This window comes from Staurois parvus, unplaced genomic scaffold (assembly GCF_062004578.1).
Source record: "Staurois parvus isolate SC_StPar_1 unplaced genomic scaffold, SC_StPar_1.0 ptg000498l, whole genome shotgun sequence".
Classification (NCBI taxonomy): domain Eukaryota; kingdom Metazoa; phylum Chordata; class Amphibia; order Anura; family Ranidae; genus Staurois; species Staurois parvus.
This window is the reverse complement of record NW_028318294.1, coordinates 989,777-1,005,723: the sequence shown is the minus strand read 5'-3', so window position 1 is coordinate 1,005,723 and position 15,947 is coordinate 989,777. Positions and strand designations below refer to the sequence as shown.

Below are 15,947 nucleotides of genomic sequence, written 5' to 3'. Positions count from 1 at the left end.
ACTATGGCACTGTAGCACGCAGGGGTACTTGAGAAGCTGGACAGGTGATGTAAAATGGTATCATCAAGTCACTGCCCTCTCTGGGAATCTTGAAAACATAGACAAAACAAACAAAGGTTACAAAGGCCTTGTGCATTAATGTCTTCATTTATTAGATACAAAGAAATAAGTACATCCTTACAAAAGCCAAGGAGTATAGGCATAGTACAAAAACATGGAAACTGATAGGAGAGCCAAAAGCATAACACGCAGAATCTTCACGTGCGTCCACTACTGCTGATGCGTTTCAAGGGACATGCCCTCTTCATCAGAGCAAAACTCTGCTTTGATAAATAGGCCATGTCCCTCGATACACGCTGGGAGAACACAGTGATTATTACTACTGGCAATAATCGCATGCTACGATTGGACAACTGAGTGTCAGTAGCAATTGTAGAGATGACATTCTGCAGTAGTTGCTACAGGCAACAGTGAGGCACAGGTTGCCCCCCCCCCCCCCTTTGAGCATTGTGGTCCAAAGAGAGTCACTAGGCCCAGCTGGTGCCAGGCAACTAAGCATTTGTAATCCACTGGATTGCAGGCCATTCTCTGGACAATGACAAGCATGAACACGTGGCACACAGACTATAGCCAGGGGCGTATATAAGACAAGGCACTTGCCTAGGGTGGCAGTTTTCAGGAGGGCAGCACCTATATTTGGCAATCGTACCAACTCAAGATGTGTACTTAAAGAGTATTCACTTTAGTTTCCTTTTAACCATAATTATAATTAAACATAAATACGTATTTTGTAATTAAAAAGCTAATTGGCAAAAGACAATCATATCAAGGAGATAAGAAAAGGATATAAAAATGTTGCAAATGATGCAATCAGCTCATTGCTGAATCACTGAAGTCAAGAATGAAAGTCTCACACTACACTGCTTTGTTTTTAGAACAGATTATAGGAAAGTGGTTTGCTGTGTCTAATATTAGATGTTTAATAATATCCATGATCAAAAGCAACAAATTGATGAACTCCAATACCTTCCGTTCTGAGGAGCCTGCAGACTAACTGCAGCATTCTGACACCCATACTTTCAGCAAATTTTATAGCGGCTTTATTTTGGCATTCTATTGTTATGTGTAATCATTTTTTGTATGTGCAATTATATGTACAGTTATTTGTGCCAGAATTAAATTATTGTAATTAACGTAATATTCGTGTAATCCAATCTACCATAAGATGAATCTTATGTTAGTCCGAATGAAAAAAAAATAGAGGGCCCACTCACACTTTGCTGTATTTGTGCATTGCGGAAACCCACTTGTGTTAACACTTGTCATGTCACGCAGTAACGTGTGTTGTGTTAAGGACCAAAAACCATACATGTAGTAATTTTTCGAATGCAGCACACCACGGTGCATGGTTGCACGTAATCTATGTTATCTACACCACGTTATCTGCACGTTATCTACACCACGTTGTGGTGTGCTGTAATGCATGTGCGCCAGAACTGTGTTGCCTGAATGAATGGCACTGCAATGCCCTAATGCCGAATGGTTATCGCAATGCACAGCATCGCAAGATTGTGTTTTGGCCCCCAGGGAAGGTTCAGATCAGGCTGGTCTGCTGAGATGCATTAAATGAATGCACATTAAAGTGGTTGTAAATCTAGAAGGTTTTTCACCTCAATGCATTCTATGCATTAAAGTATAATTAAACACCTTGTAAAACAACCCATACTTTGTACGGACCTGATAGCAGGGGGTGTCAGGCCAGGTTCCCATATGTGCAGCTGTGCGGGCCGTGATTTGCGTGGGCACGAGAGCCCATTTATTTGAATGGACTCCCGTGTCACAGGACACGCAGCGAAGTCCCTGCACTTCTTCTGATATCGCAGTCCGCACGGGAACTGAAATTCCAAATACGGTCGCGATTTTACAGTGCGAACGGCTTGCCAATAGAATTAATGGCACCCGCCCACAGGTCCAACATTCCTCTGTGTGGGTGGTGCAGCTGCAGGTATTTGTGAGGGTCCCACAGTGCGCCACCCACACAGATGTGAATCAAGCCTTACACACAATTCTGTGGCTGCAGCCACCAGGATTGTGTGTAAAACTGACAAGCAGACTCCTGCCTGTCAGGTGGAAGTAGTTGGGTGGCTGCGCTGCAGACCGATTGCTTCCATACACCCCCCAGTAGTGGCGCCCCCCACACGTGTGCTCCAACCTTGTATTCCAGGCTCCACTTGCCCATCTGCAGGTCCGACGCTGACATGGCAGGTGCTGGTGGGTTTAGGGGAGGGAGGAGAGCGGACACGTTTCCGCTCTCCTTCCCTTCTTGCTGTGACCTGGAAAACAACATGTATGACGTCACTTCTGGGTCACCCCTGTCACTATTCTAGCCAGGGAAGTAATCTAATGCAATGTGATCTAAATTGCAATACATTCAGTGGATCCCAGAGGAGACATGCATGTCTCATTAAGAAAACCTGTCACCTAAAAATCATCATAGTGGGACTTTGTGTTCCCTATGTGATTAAAAAAAAAAAGAAAGTAAAAGAAAAAATGTTTTTTAATTGCAAAAAAATAAATTTACACCCAAGCACTTAACATTCCCCCACCCAAAAAAAATGTTGAGACCCCCCCCCCAACCCCACATATATACACATGCGAACGTATGGGGCTTTTGAAGCGTCGCCTATGGAAACTATAGGGTACTGAAGTTTGTCGCCATTTCATGGGCGCACACAAATTTAAGAATTGACATGTTGGGTATCTATTTACTTGGTGCAACCTCGTCTTCTATCATTTACCAAAAATGTGGGTCATTTATTGCATTTGTTTTCATTAAAATTCACTTTAGTGTGTTTTTACTGAAATGTTGCTTTTCTTAGACCTTTGTGGTAATATGGTGTGACACAAAATTGGCACTACTACTATTTTATTCTCTAGGGCAGTGGTTACTAAATGGCAGATTGTGGTCTGTGGACAGCCCCAGCAGCGCCGCTGCCCGGACTGCCAGCCCGCAATGACAGATCGGCCACTGCGCAGGGCAGTCATCATGGCACCCTGCCCCTTTCAGCTCACTGTCTGTCCAGGTCCAGCTCCCTGCCTGTACACTACTGTCCAACAAGGATCCTGGCACAGCTCCTGTCTGCCCTCAAGGTAGGGTGTAGTCTTACAGGGGCACTCTGATGGGCACATTGAATGCTAAGGTGCACTCTGATGGGCACAACATAGAATGTGCCCATCAGAGTGCCCCTTAACATAAAATGTATCCATCAGAGTGCCCCTTAATATAAATGTGCCCATCAGAGTGAGCCTTAACATAAAATGTGTCCATCAGCATGCCCCTTATTTTATGTTAAGGGGCACTCTGCCGGGCACATTTAAAGGTAAGGTGCACTCTGATGGGCACAACATAGAATGTGCCCATCAGAGAGCCCCTTAACATAAAATGTATCCATCAGAGTGCCCCTTAATATAAATGTGCCCATCAGAGTGCCCCTTAATATAAATGTGCCCATCAGAGTGCCCGTAACATAAAATGTGTCCATCAGCGTGCCCCTTATTTTATGTTAAGGGGCACTATGATGAGCACATTTTATGTTCAGGGGCACTCCGATGAACATATTTTATGTTAAGGGGCACTCTACAGGGTCCATTTTATGTTAAGGGGGCACAAATGGGCACATACTGTGGAATGGGTCACTCTGATGGGCCCATGTGATGTAAAGGGGCACTCTGATGGGGAATATGATATAAAGGGGTACTTTGAGTGTAAGGGGCACTCTGACGGCAATACCTGATGTAAGGTGGCACTGTGATGGGCACACCTAATATGATGAGAATAAATTATGTAAAGTTGCACTCTGATGGCGATACCTAATGTAAGGGGGCATGCTGATGGGTACACCTTATTCGGACCTCGGCTAGAAGAAATTTTTAATGACTGGACCTCCTTGAATTTTAATTCAATATTCCTGCTCTAGGTTGTCTGCTTTCAGAAAATATATAATGTATTTTGGGGGGTTTTGTGTCATTATCAGGCCTGGTTTTTAAACATGTGTGCAAAAAAATGTGAAAACACCTCTGGTAGCGAAAAGACTAAAATAGAAGATTAAACATTTGTCTATAGATATTTTAAAAAAACATACATTCTTTTTTGCCCTTTTTTTAATGTGATCATATTCCCTCTGTTCTCAGCTGCATGAGAGCTGGGGGAGGAGAAATAAGAGCACACTGATCTTCCAGTTCACACTGAGCTCCAGAAATTACCACACTGTGCTCTCATGTCTAGCATGGTCAGTTTTTGATAGGAAAGCAGAGGTACTAGCAGGGACATCAGGGATTTCACATAAAGGAAGCAATACAAAGAGAACAGAATAGTGTTTCACACAAGTACTTGGTACAGCAGGCACATATCAAGAATAAGAAATGTTGGATTTACATGTTCTTTAAGGTAAAAAGCCTTCTGTGTTCTCCTCTCCTTACAGCCCCCCTTATACTTACCTGAGCCGATTTCAATCCAGCGTTGCGCATGAAAGCAGCTGCTTTCTCTACTCTCTTTCTCCTCATTGGCTCAGGGACAACAGTGAGAGCCATTGGCTCCTGCTGCTGTCAACACAGCCAGTGGGGAGAGAGCCGGGGGCAGCGCTGAGCCTTGCTCTTTGTGTCAATGAACACATAGAGTGCAGCTCAGAAGCGAGCCCGTACAAGTGCCCTCATAGCAAGTGGCTTGCCATGGGGGCACTCGGCAGGGGGGGGGGAAGAATCAGGAGCGCTAGTGGGGGACCCAAGAAGAGGATCAGGGCTGCTCTCTGTAAAACCATTGGAAAGAGCAGGTAAGTATGCCATGCTTGTTATTTTTAAAAAAAAATCATTTACAACAAAAAAAGAAGAGAGGAAAAAAGAAGAAAGAAAGAAAGAAAGAAAGAAAGAAAGAAAGAAAGAAAGAGGAAAGAAGGAAAGGAAAGAAGAAAGGAAGAAGGAAAGAAGGAAAGAAAGAGAGAGAGAGAGAGAGAGAGAGAGAGAGAGAGAGAGAGAGAGAGAGAGAGAGAGAATGAAGATAGAAAGCAAAGAGAAAAACAGAAAGGAAGAAGGAAAGATAAGGAGAGAGGGGGGGAGAGAGGGAGGGGGGGGAGAGAGGGGGGCGAGGAGAGAGAGAGAGAGGGGGTGAGAGAGAGGGGGTTGAGAGAGAAATATGGTGATAGAGAATTAAGATAGAGAGAGCACAGAGAAAAACAGAAAGGAAGAAGGAAGGAAGGAAAGAGAGAAAAAGAAAGAAAGAAAGAAAGAAAGAAAGAGAGAGAGAGAGAGAGAGAGAGAGAGAGAGAGAGAGAGAGAGAGAATGAAGATGGAAAGCAAAGAGAAAAACAGAAAGGAAGAAGGAAAGATAAGGAGAGAGAGAGAGAGAGAGAGAGAGAGGGGGGGGGGTGAGAGAGAGGGGGTTGAGAGAGAAATATGGTGATAGAGAATTAAGATAGAGAGCGCACAGAGAAAAGCAGAAAGAAAGAAGGAAGGAAGGAAAGAGAAAAAGAAAGAAAGAAAGAAAGAAAGAAAGAAAGAAAGAAAGAAAGAAAGAAAAAGAAAGAGAGAAATATGGTGATAGAGAATGAAGATAGAGAGAAAGCTAAGAGAAAAACAGAAAGGAAGAAGGAAAGACAGAAAAAGAAAGAAAGAAAGAAAGAAAGAAAGAAAGAAAGAAAGAAAGAAAGAAAGAAAGAAAGAAAGAAAGGGTGAGAGAGAAATATGGTGATAGAGAGAGAATGAAGATAAGAGAGAGAGCAAAGAGAAAAACAGAAAGGAAGAAGGAAAGATGAGAAAGGGGGAGTTAAACTGAGAAGAGAGAGAGGCAGAGAAAGAGAGAGAGAGAGAAAAAAAACAGGACAGAAAGAGAAAGCAATAGGAAAGGGGTGGAGAAAAAGAAAAGGAAGAAAAGAAGAGGAGGTGAAGCGGCGGCAGGTGAGAGTGGTGATGGTCTGCAGTGACCACGGTGTGAATTGTGGGTGCATTACAGATCGGGGAGTCGGGGTGATTGTGGGTGGAGCAGTGAAGTGTATACAATCGGCTGGTATCGGAGATTCTTACTATATTCCCACCCAGAGGGAGGAGAGAGGCGCTCAGTGCTCATAGACGGGCTATGGGAAGGCAGAGGCATTGCTGAGTGCCGGGGACATGACCTGGAAGCCGGGACTTCCATAGACTGACACATAGAGGGGCTGACAACTGTTGCAGAGGGATCGGGACGTGGAGCGGACTCCTCCTGGCTCACACTCGGCTCTTCACGCTGATACATCGCTGCTGGCAGATCAGTGCGGAGCGGCACCCGGAGAGGAGCGTCCTGTGAGCCCTTCCAGCTGGGGGCGCTGTCTCACATGGAATTGTGCGGAGTGTGCGCGTAGAGTCGCCCGTCGTGCAGAGTGAGTAAACTTGCGCCGTGCTCCGTATAATGTGTGCGGGGGATCGGAGGCTGTACATGTGCGGTACACCGTCCGGGGGCTCTGTGTGTTGCCGCATCCAGCATGGTGTGCACTGTGTTGTATTGCTGTAAACCGGTGTGCTCGGTATGTGTGGACATAGGCTGATCACAGTGACATCGGTGCTATAGGATGGACTGATCTCTGGGTAATGAGTCACATTGGATGAGTTTAGTTGGGATTTGTATATTCCTGGAGGTCAGGCTGGCAATGTCATCAGCTGTCATCAGGATGTCATCAGCTGTCATTCTGGAGTTGTTGGTTGTTTTCTTCCTTTTTGATTGTCATCAGTCCCATTGGGGGGGGGGGGGGTATGGGGTACCCTGCGTACCTGGACTGGGGACCCACTAGGCAGTACCTGTAGCATGTCCTCTGCTCTCTAGGTTGTAGTGACACACAGGCAGCCCCCAGCTCAGGCATTATATAATCAATGAGTCCCATGTAAATCTACAGTGCTGATCATTCTGCCATATGGCACTTGGCTGTGCCATGCTATGCTGTTATGGTGATCTGACTTTTTATCTCTGTGTTTCTGTCTGGGGAATATATATATATATATATATGTATCTGCACTGTGTGATTCTATAGGGGCCATGCTGTGCACACGTGTCCCATACATAGTGCAGTACAAGGAGCCCCTTGTCTTCCATGCCTTGCAATGCCCCAGCTGTGTACACGCCATACATCCTCTGTGTATAGTAGGGCCCCCCCCCCCCCCGGTGACACCTGTGTGCTTTGATGTGCTGCATGTGTTCCGTCTACCACCTAACTGCTGGTCGCCAACGACATTTCACAGCCGGAAAGCGTTCACAAGCTCGTTTATGGTGCTTGTTTTCTTCTGTACAAATTTCTAGGCGTATAAAAACCGCAAAACCGAAAATTTTATATTTTGCATTTAATGGGTGCTTGGTGTGGTGGCCGCTAGAGAGGAGTGCAGACGTCCTGCAAACGTATCTTTAGCTGAAATTCGAACTTGCGCTCTTTTTAATCTCCATTGAGCTGCGGGCCATTCCCATCTTGCAGCACATGTAAAGAAACAGGCAGGATGTGAGTCGGGAGTGAAGTGGCCCACAGTTTAGGGTCATTGAAAAAAAAAAAAAGAGTACGAGTCGGAGTTTGGCTAGAGATGAGTTCAGAGGCTCATCTACTGTATAGTGGTTGTGTTTTAGTTTTCTTTTTTTCTTCTTTTGCTTTATTTTTACTGGCTGAGCCGGCAAATAATGCACTTCCTGTCCCTGGGTGGCTACGTAACCCCTTCACCGCATCTGTGGAGGGAGCAATGGTTGTTACCCAAAGCTGCTCACCTGATATGGACTATAAACAGGTCCTTATTGCTTAATTTCCATTACATAGGGGGTTAATCAAGTGGTAATTCACAGAAGATCGCTAGCAAGGAAGATAACCATTAGTGCAGCTCACATGACTGTTGGACTTGCAGAATCCCGAGGCTAATACTTACCTACCCCCCTTTAAACACCACCACCCCTTCAAAAACCTTCCCTCTCCCCAAATAAACACGCAACTCACTTTTGGTGTAAAACCGGCCATAGCAGCCATTTATTTAACATAACTCAACATAATATTTTATTACATTACCACCCGGGTCCGAGGTCTCTGAAGGCACCATTACTCCCATCACCAACTCGGCTGTATCTATTACTCAATGAAAGGCCCCCAGCCGCTACTACACCGCCTCGGGGACAATAATACTGTTACTTAACCCAGATACAGCCAAATTAACTCCCACATTACCAATATGACCTTTTATTGGGAAGGGACACCCATACCTACGATGGGCCCAACCCATAATTCCTCAACTTGTCACTCCACCACCGCCTTCAAAGACCCATCGACCCCTGCCAGCTGCCATGACAAACGAACAAACACTTCAGGACACAACAGCTATCCTGAACCGTGAACAAACGCCATGAACCCACATAAAACAAACACCACGAACAACCACCAAACAACAAAAACAACACCAGAACAAACACAATGACAAAACTATAACCAACACAACAAACAGAAGACAAACCAACTTCAGGGCGGGAGGGCGGGAGAAACCACCTCCGTGATGGCACAAGCTCCGACTGACTCCGACAAGACACAACCCCCCAATTCAAAACCTGCAAGACCACCCACAATGCTGCCTACACCAATCAAGTAAGTAACCACCCCCCATCCCCATTTCCTTGCCAATACTCCACCCAAATTACACTCTCTGCCTCGTCTGCACGCCCCAGTCATGCTGGCCCTCCCTTATACTTCGCTCAGTCCAGGCCCTGACTTGACTGTTGGACTTGCAGAATCCCGAGGCTAATACTTACCTACCCCCTTTAAACACCACCACCCCTTCAAAAACCTTCCCTCTCCCCAAATAAACACGCAACTCACTTTTGGTGTAAAACCGGCCATAGCAGCCATTTATTTAACATAACTCAACATAATATTTTATTACATTACCACCCGGGTCCGAGGTCTCTGAAGGCACCATTACTCCCATCACCAACTCGGCTGTATCTATTACTCAATGAAAGGCCCCCAGCCGCTACTACACCGCCTCGGGGACAATAATACTGTTACTTAACCCAGATACAGCCAAATTAACTCCCACATTACCAATATGACCTTTTATTGGGAAGGGACACCCATACCTACGATGGGCCCAACCCATAATTCCTCAACTTGTCACTCCACCACCGCCTTCAAAGACCCATCGACCCCTGCCACAGCACACGAGTGTGAACCCTTACACTCGTGTAGCCCGCCACACACGTAATCCACGCTGGATACCATCCTGCAGGCCCAAGGACCACAGATCAATCCCAACTGCATTAAGATGCACCCCATCCGAGCGCAAATATCGCCAGGACTCCTCCTCCAACTCCCTATGACGGACTGCTAGGCCACCATTCCTCACCACAAAACGCGCCACCTCCTTATTCACCTTAACTCGAGCCCTATTAATTTTTTCAACGGAGCGGGCCATCCGCCAATAAGCACGGGCCACTATATCCGACCATACCAGCACTGTGCCCGGGAAAAAGGACCGAATCCGCAAAAAATCAAACTTAATGTCCCGGATAACCTCCCGCATGGAGCGCAACCCGAGATCATTACCCCCCACATGCAATACCAAAACATCGGGAGGCCGGTCCAAACGGGAATAGTGATGAATTTCCGGGACCACCCTGGACCACAACATTCCCGGCACTCCAAGCCAACGAAGCCTAGCCTCCCCCTCTCAAATCCCAGTTGCCGACCCTCTGGACGAACATCCGCCCTCTTAGCCCCCCAAAAAACATATGAATGGCCCAAGATCCATACCAAGCAGCCTTCGGAACCTGCAAAGAAACACACAAAAGAAGGGAGGAGGTAGAACCTTCACCACAAAGGCCCCCACAAAACAAACAAAAAAAAAACACAGAGGTAACAAAATACAAGTACCACAGAGACCAACACAACAACACCAAAAACTTTTTTTTTTTTTTTTTTTAACTCACAAGAACTGAGGACGCACATACAACTTGAACCTATCCGAATCCCACCGCCCAATCCGACGAACCACTTGATCACCTAAACCCCAGCGGGCGGCCTCCGTAGCTGCCCCAATGCGAAACGAATGAGACGAGTAATGTTCCACACCCAACCCGGCAGACTGCAAACACCGTTTAAACACTGCCCCAAATTGGAATCGAGACAGAGCCATCCCATTCGTATGCAAAAAGAAAACCCCAGGAAGGTCAGGTCTCACCTCGAGAAATTCCCTAACCGCCCGTACCGGACAAATCCGAGAACTCGGAATCTCAGCCAATTCCACCCAGGTACCCCGACCCAAACGGTCCGTTTTTTGACTTGCGCAGAAAAATTCGCACCCCACTACCCAACAAGACCACCTCATCTACGGCCAAACCACCCTCGCCCCACTTAGTCCGACTCACCAACTCCCCAACCCGAAATGCCCCAAAAAATGCCAGCACAAAAGCCGCACGGAACAAAATCGCCTCATACAACGAGGAACAAATACAATCCAACTGGCCAACCACCACTTGAAGAACCTCAAAAGACACCGGCCGTCTAGAATCAGGGATGGAACGGCCCTTCCTGTACCCCCGCATAGCCTGCCGAACAAGGAAATCCTTTGTCACGTCACGACCCCCCGCCAGTTTGAAATGAAAAGCCAACCCCGCCAGCTTGCGAGACATCAAAGTCGCGGAAACACCCCTTTCAAAATTCCTGCCGATGAAATAAAGCAGGAGGCATAGGGCATCATCCACCCCTAAACCACCCCCCACCTCACTCACCAGCTCCAGCCATTCCCGCCACACCTTCTCATAGAAAACCCAAGTGGACGCGCAAACCGACGTCTGAATCAAGGCCGCTGAAGAGGCAAGGCAATGCTCCACAAGTGATCTGGACAATCGATACCGCGTTGCTCCGCTTCTGGTGCCAACCGACGGAATCGATCCCACTGAAAACGAGATAGAGCATCAGCAATGGAGTTATCCACGCCCGGAACATGTACAGCCGAAATAAAACAATTGAGACCCAAACAGTCCAAAACCAACCGCTGCAACATACGAACCACCGGCCGAGACGTGGCCGAAACACGGTTAATGGCATGAACCACGCTCAAATTATCACAATGAAAACGAATTCGTTTATTCCGGAAAACAGCACTCCACAAAGAAACAGCTAAAACGATGGGGAAAAGCTCCAGTAATGTCAGATTACGCAACAGACCTTCCTCCCGCCATTGCAAAGGCCACGAACCCGCACACCACTGACCCTGAAAATAGGCCCCAAAACCGGCCGAGCCCGCCGCATCCGTAAAGAGTTCCAAATCAAAATTGGACACGACCCCATCCAACCAAAGTGATCTTCCATTATAGGAATCGAGAAACGACCTCCATACCCCCAAATCATCCCGTAGCTCACCTCGCAGCCGAACCCTGTGATGCGGGGCCGCCACACCAGCCGTGGCCGCCGCCAAACGCCTGGAAAATATACGCCCCATGGGCATGATGCGACAAGCAAAATTTAACTTGCCTAGTAACGACTGCAAGTCCCGAAGCCGAATCTTCCTGCACTGACCCACCGAACTCACCAACCCCCGGAGCTCCCTCAATTTATCCTGCGGCAAACGACATTCCATGGCTTCAGTATCAACAATAATTCCCAAGAAACACAATTCCGTTGTCGGACCCACCGTCTTATCCGAAGCCAAAGGAACGCCAAAATGCTCAAACACATGTTCCACCGTGCTCAGTAGCGACGCACAAATGGAACTACCCGGAGGGCCAATACACAAAAAATCATCCAAATAATGGATGACAGATGCGAGCCCAGAAACATCCCTAACCGCCCATTCAAGAAAAGAACTAAAAGTCTCAAATAGAGAACAAGAAATGGCGCAGCCCATAGGCAAGCAACGATCAACAAATATGCACCCCTCCCATTTGCAACCCAGCAATCGGAGACAACTAGGATGCACCGGCAAAAGGCGAAACGCCGCCTCAATATCAGTTTTTGCCAACAGGGCACCCCGACCAAACCGCCGCACCCATGAAATCGCCGCGTCAAAAGAAGTGTAGGAAACAGAACACAAACCTGGGTCAATAGCATCATTGACCGAACCCCCCCGCGGATGAGACAGGTGATGAATGAGTCTATATTTATTAGGCTCTTTTTTGGGAACAACACCCAGCGGCGAAATTACCAAATTAGGCATAGGGGGGTCCACAAACGGGCCAGCCATGCGGCCCAAGGACACCTCCTTGTCAATTTTTGCCCTAATAACCTCCGGATGCAACCGCGCCGACTTCAAATTATCCGCCGCTGGAGGAACTACCGCCAGTAGACAGGGGATCAAAAAACCTTCCGAAAAACCCCGCCGCAACAGGGTCGCCGCCGCCTGATCAGGGTACCGCTTTAAAAACGGCAACATCCTTCCTACCCTCACCGGCGACTTCCCTTTTTCCAGTGTCACCACCTCTCCCCCGCCCTTGCTTGAAACACCGGGACAATGTATGGGCCCCCCCACAACCCGAGCACTCATGACGGAATCGGCAGCCGGATCCAAACCTGCACGATCCCTCATTAAACTGCCAGCAATAGCCCTTTCTAAGCACGGCCGGCTGCGCAACCGTGGCTGCACTTCCGGCCCCCCCCTGAAAGGGATGAGCCGTGGTCCTCACGGGAGTCATGAGTTTCATCCACAGCCCGATATCTTTATGGTCCCACCGCAAAGATGGCCTAACCGCCATACGCTGACGAAACTGCTCGTCATAACGTAACCACGCGATGCCCCCATAAACCCTCTGAGCTTCCCCTATGGCATCCAAGTAACAAAAAAGTGGGGAACAATGCTCAGGCGACTTCTCTCCAATAACGCTTGCCAAAATGGCAAATGCCTGAAGCCAATTAGAGAACGAGCGGGGAATCAACCGATATCGCCGCTTTTCTTCCTCCTCCCTCTTACCCTCATCTGGCCGAACTTTATCTAAGTTGAATTTCTCCAACGGTAATAAAGAAAATATTTCCACATACTCGCCCCCCCAAATGCGCTCCTTCACCTCCGGCTTCAGATGAGCCCCCAAGGGCCCCTCGAAGCACACATAAACCTCGCATTTTGCAGCGTCTGCCAAACGCACACCAACACACCCCGTAACCCCTTTATCTCCGCCGTCAACCCCAGCGTGATCCGCCGCCGCTTCACCCCTCAGAGCCTCAGAACCAGAGCTAACAGAACCCACCACCGCCGAACGCACTGCGGCCGCGACTCCAGAGACCTGCGGCCCAGCCACCGTAAACACCTGCGGGGGAACCCCAGCAGCTTCGTATCTACCACCCCCGGGGCCGACACCGCTCCCTGATGCCGCACCTAGCATTCCCGACCAAGCAGCCAAAGGTGGCGCCGAAGTCCTAGCGACCAACCCCGCCTCACAACGTGCCAACACTTCCCTGAAGCCGGACAACATCATACCGACAACACCATCAGCCCCCGGGGAACCCTCCAAAGACCCCACGTTAAGCCCTGCAGCCCCAAACCCCCTCTCCGCCAAAACAGAAACGCCACTCCCCTGGTCCCGAAACCCCTCAAACAGAGAGACTAAAGAAGACAAAGAAACAGCCCCTGAATTTAACTCACCAGGCTGCAGTCGTTCGCCGGGACCCACAGCCGCCAATCCAGAGCCAGGCAGAGATGAATGGACCGCATCTTCCTCAGAACCGCTGAGCTCCCCTTCGGATCTTCGCTCCGCATCCACCGGATCCCAGGCCGCACCAGGCCTCGCTCCGGGCTCTTCACCGGCTCCTGGGTCCGGTCGGCACACTGAACGGCTGGCAGCATCCACCGCACCAGAGCCCAGAGCCGCCCGATCATTCCTCCCACGCTGGGCTCGCTGGGAAGCAGCCGAAGCCCCAACCGACAGGGGGCCTTCTCCTGCTCCTGAAGCATTGCGGCGCAGAGGGGTGACCTCAGCACCCCCCGCCCCCCCTCGAGAGGCTCGCTGGGCCACCAAGACACGCCCAGCAGCCGCAGGCTGAGCTCCAGCAGAAGGTCTCCTCCCAGCTCCCGAGCCCAGCTGGCGCCCGGGAGTGACGTCATCAGGCCCCGCCCACCTCTCGCTCCGCACCGCCGACTTCAGGGAGGCCCGCTGGGCGGCAGAGGGGAGCCCAGCAGCCGCAGGCCGGTGAGGGAGACGTGGATCCCCGGCTCCAAAGCCCGGGCCTAAAACAGGGGCCATGTCATCACCGGCTGCCGGCCCAGAGCTCCGAGCCGCTAAGCCCCGCCCACTGCGTGCTCGAACCGCACGCAAAGATGGCCCCGACCTCGTGGTCCCGGCCTGTGACGAGGCGGCACCCTCCTGGGCCCGCCGTGAATCCGGAGAGCCCGATCCTCTGCTCCTAGGGGACGCTGACCCAGTCCCCGCTGAAGGCCGCCCGCCACTCCTCCCACGCCGGGCTGCCACCGCTGTAGGCCCGGAGCCTGCAGGGCCAGCCGCATGGTCCAGATTAAGAGGTGAGTTGGCTGGGGAGCGGGTGGTGGTAGATGTGCTCCTGCCAGGGGTCCGCCAGCGACGAGGATTCCTCCCAGCCCTCCCCGGAGAAGCAGGCCGACGCTTCACCGGCGGAGCTGGAGGGTCCCCTAAGGGGCTCCCAGAACGGCGCAGAACCCTAGCTGTCACCTCTGGGCTAAAGCGCACCGGAGGCACAGACCGCCGAGCACGTGTGCGCCCAGTAGAAGGGCCTGGTGACGCGGGCCTGGGGCCTTGCAGCATGTCTGACAGCCTCTCCCTTAACCACCCTGAGCCATTGGCTTCAGCTGCCGCCCGCAATTGGGATAGCATCCCGTCCAAGTCACTCATGGCCTAGTATTTGTTTCCCGCCGCAGGTACCAGCAAAAGAAGAAACCACCTCCGTGATGGCACAAGCTCCGACTGACTCCGACAAGACACAACCCCCCAATTCAAAACCTGCAAGACCACCCACAATGCTGCCTACACCAATCAAGTAAGTAACCACCCCCCATCCCCATTTCCTTGCCAATACTCCACCCAAATTACACTCTCTGCCTCGTCTGCACGCCCCAGTCATGCTGGCCCTCCCTTATACTTCGCTCAGTCCAGGCCCTGACTGGAAGTAAGACGGACACCGCATTTCTGCCATGATCAAACTGGAGGTGATCTTGGGCCCCCTCTGAACTCATCTCTAACCCAAACTTCTGCTTTTTTGTACTCATACTCAGCCTCATACACACAATGACATTATCAGACAAATGATCATCCATTTTTATTTTGCATGCTAGTCATATATTGAAAACAAAAAGGTTACTCAACTTACGAAAATTCTCGTACAATAGAATGAAATTTCAGAAGTGATGTAATGTGTTGTGTTGTATTTTTGGCCGAAAAACTGTATCGATTACACGAAAATTGTACAATCTGGTATCATACAAGAAACATTTTTGTGTTTGTCCCTTCAGATAATTTCAGATGAACTGTCTTGATCGGCTGTCGAAAGCTGTGTACTAATGATCGGATTATCGCATGATCACTTTGAAAACTGTATTTTGCGTACGATTTTCTGATCGTGTGTACGAAGTTTAATGTGCTGCAGACCAGTTCACATTCAGAGTTCAAGCAAGAGATAAGTTCAGATCTCTAATTATTATTATTATACAGGATTTATATAGCGCCAACAGTTTGCTCAGCGGTTTACAATATAACGGGAGACAATACAGTTCAATACAAGAGGGATAGGAGGGCCCTGCTCCTTGGAGCTTACAATCTAGGAGGGAGGGCTAATGATCAGGTATTTTCTATACTTAGCCAGAAAATGAGAGAAAACTAATGCAGACACCACATCACACCAAGGACTGTGAGCTGCAATATGTTACATTTTGTTTTTGGTTTTACCCTTTAAAGGAAAGTCATGCTGGAGGAAATAACCAGCCTTCCATCTAAGGCACACCTGTCAAAC

The 15,947-nt window shown here is 49.2% G+C and overlaps 1 protein-coding gene and 1 pseudogene across 3 annotated transcripts in view; one reads left to right on the top strand and one right to left on the bottom strand.

Annotated features, from left to right (window-relative positions):
* The first annotated feature begins 5,711 nt into the window (after positions 1-5,711).
* Positions 5,712-15,947, top strand: part of CPNE2 (copine 2) — a 263,539-nt gene continuing 253,303 nt past the window's right edge. For 2 of the 3 annotated variants that reach the window (XM_089689792.1, XM_089689790.1), the window contains exon 1: positions 5,997-6,407. The gene's annotated coding sequence lies outside the window, so the exon portion shown is untranslated. Of the gene's footprint in view, positions 5,950-5,996; positions 6,408-15,947 lie in introns of those variants that run through there. The other variant, XM_089689791.1, reaches the window with a different exon arrangement.
* Positions 8,919-9,815, bottom strand: LOC149452069 (uncharacterized; annotated as a pseudogene).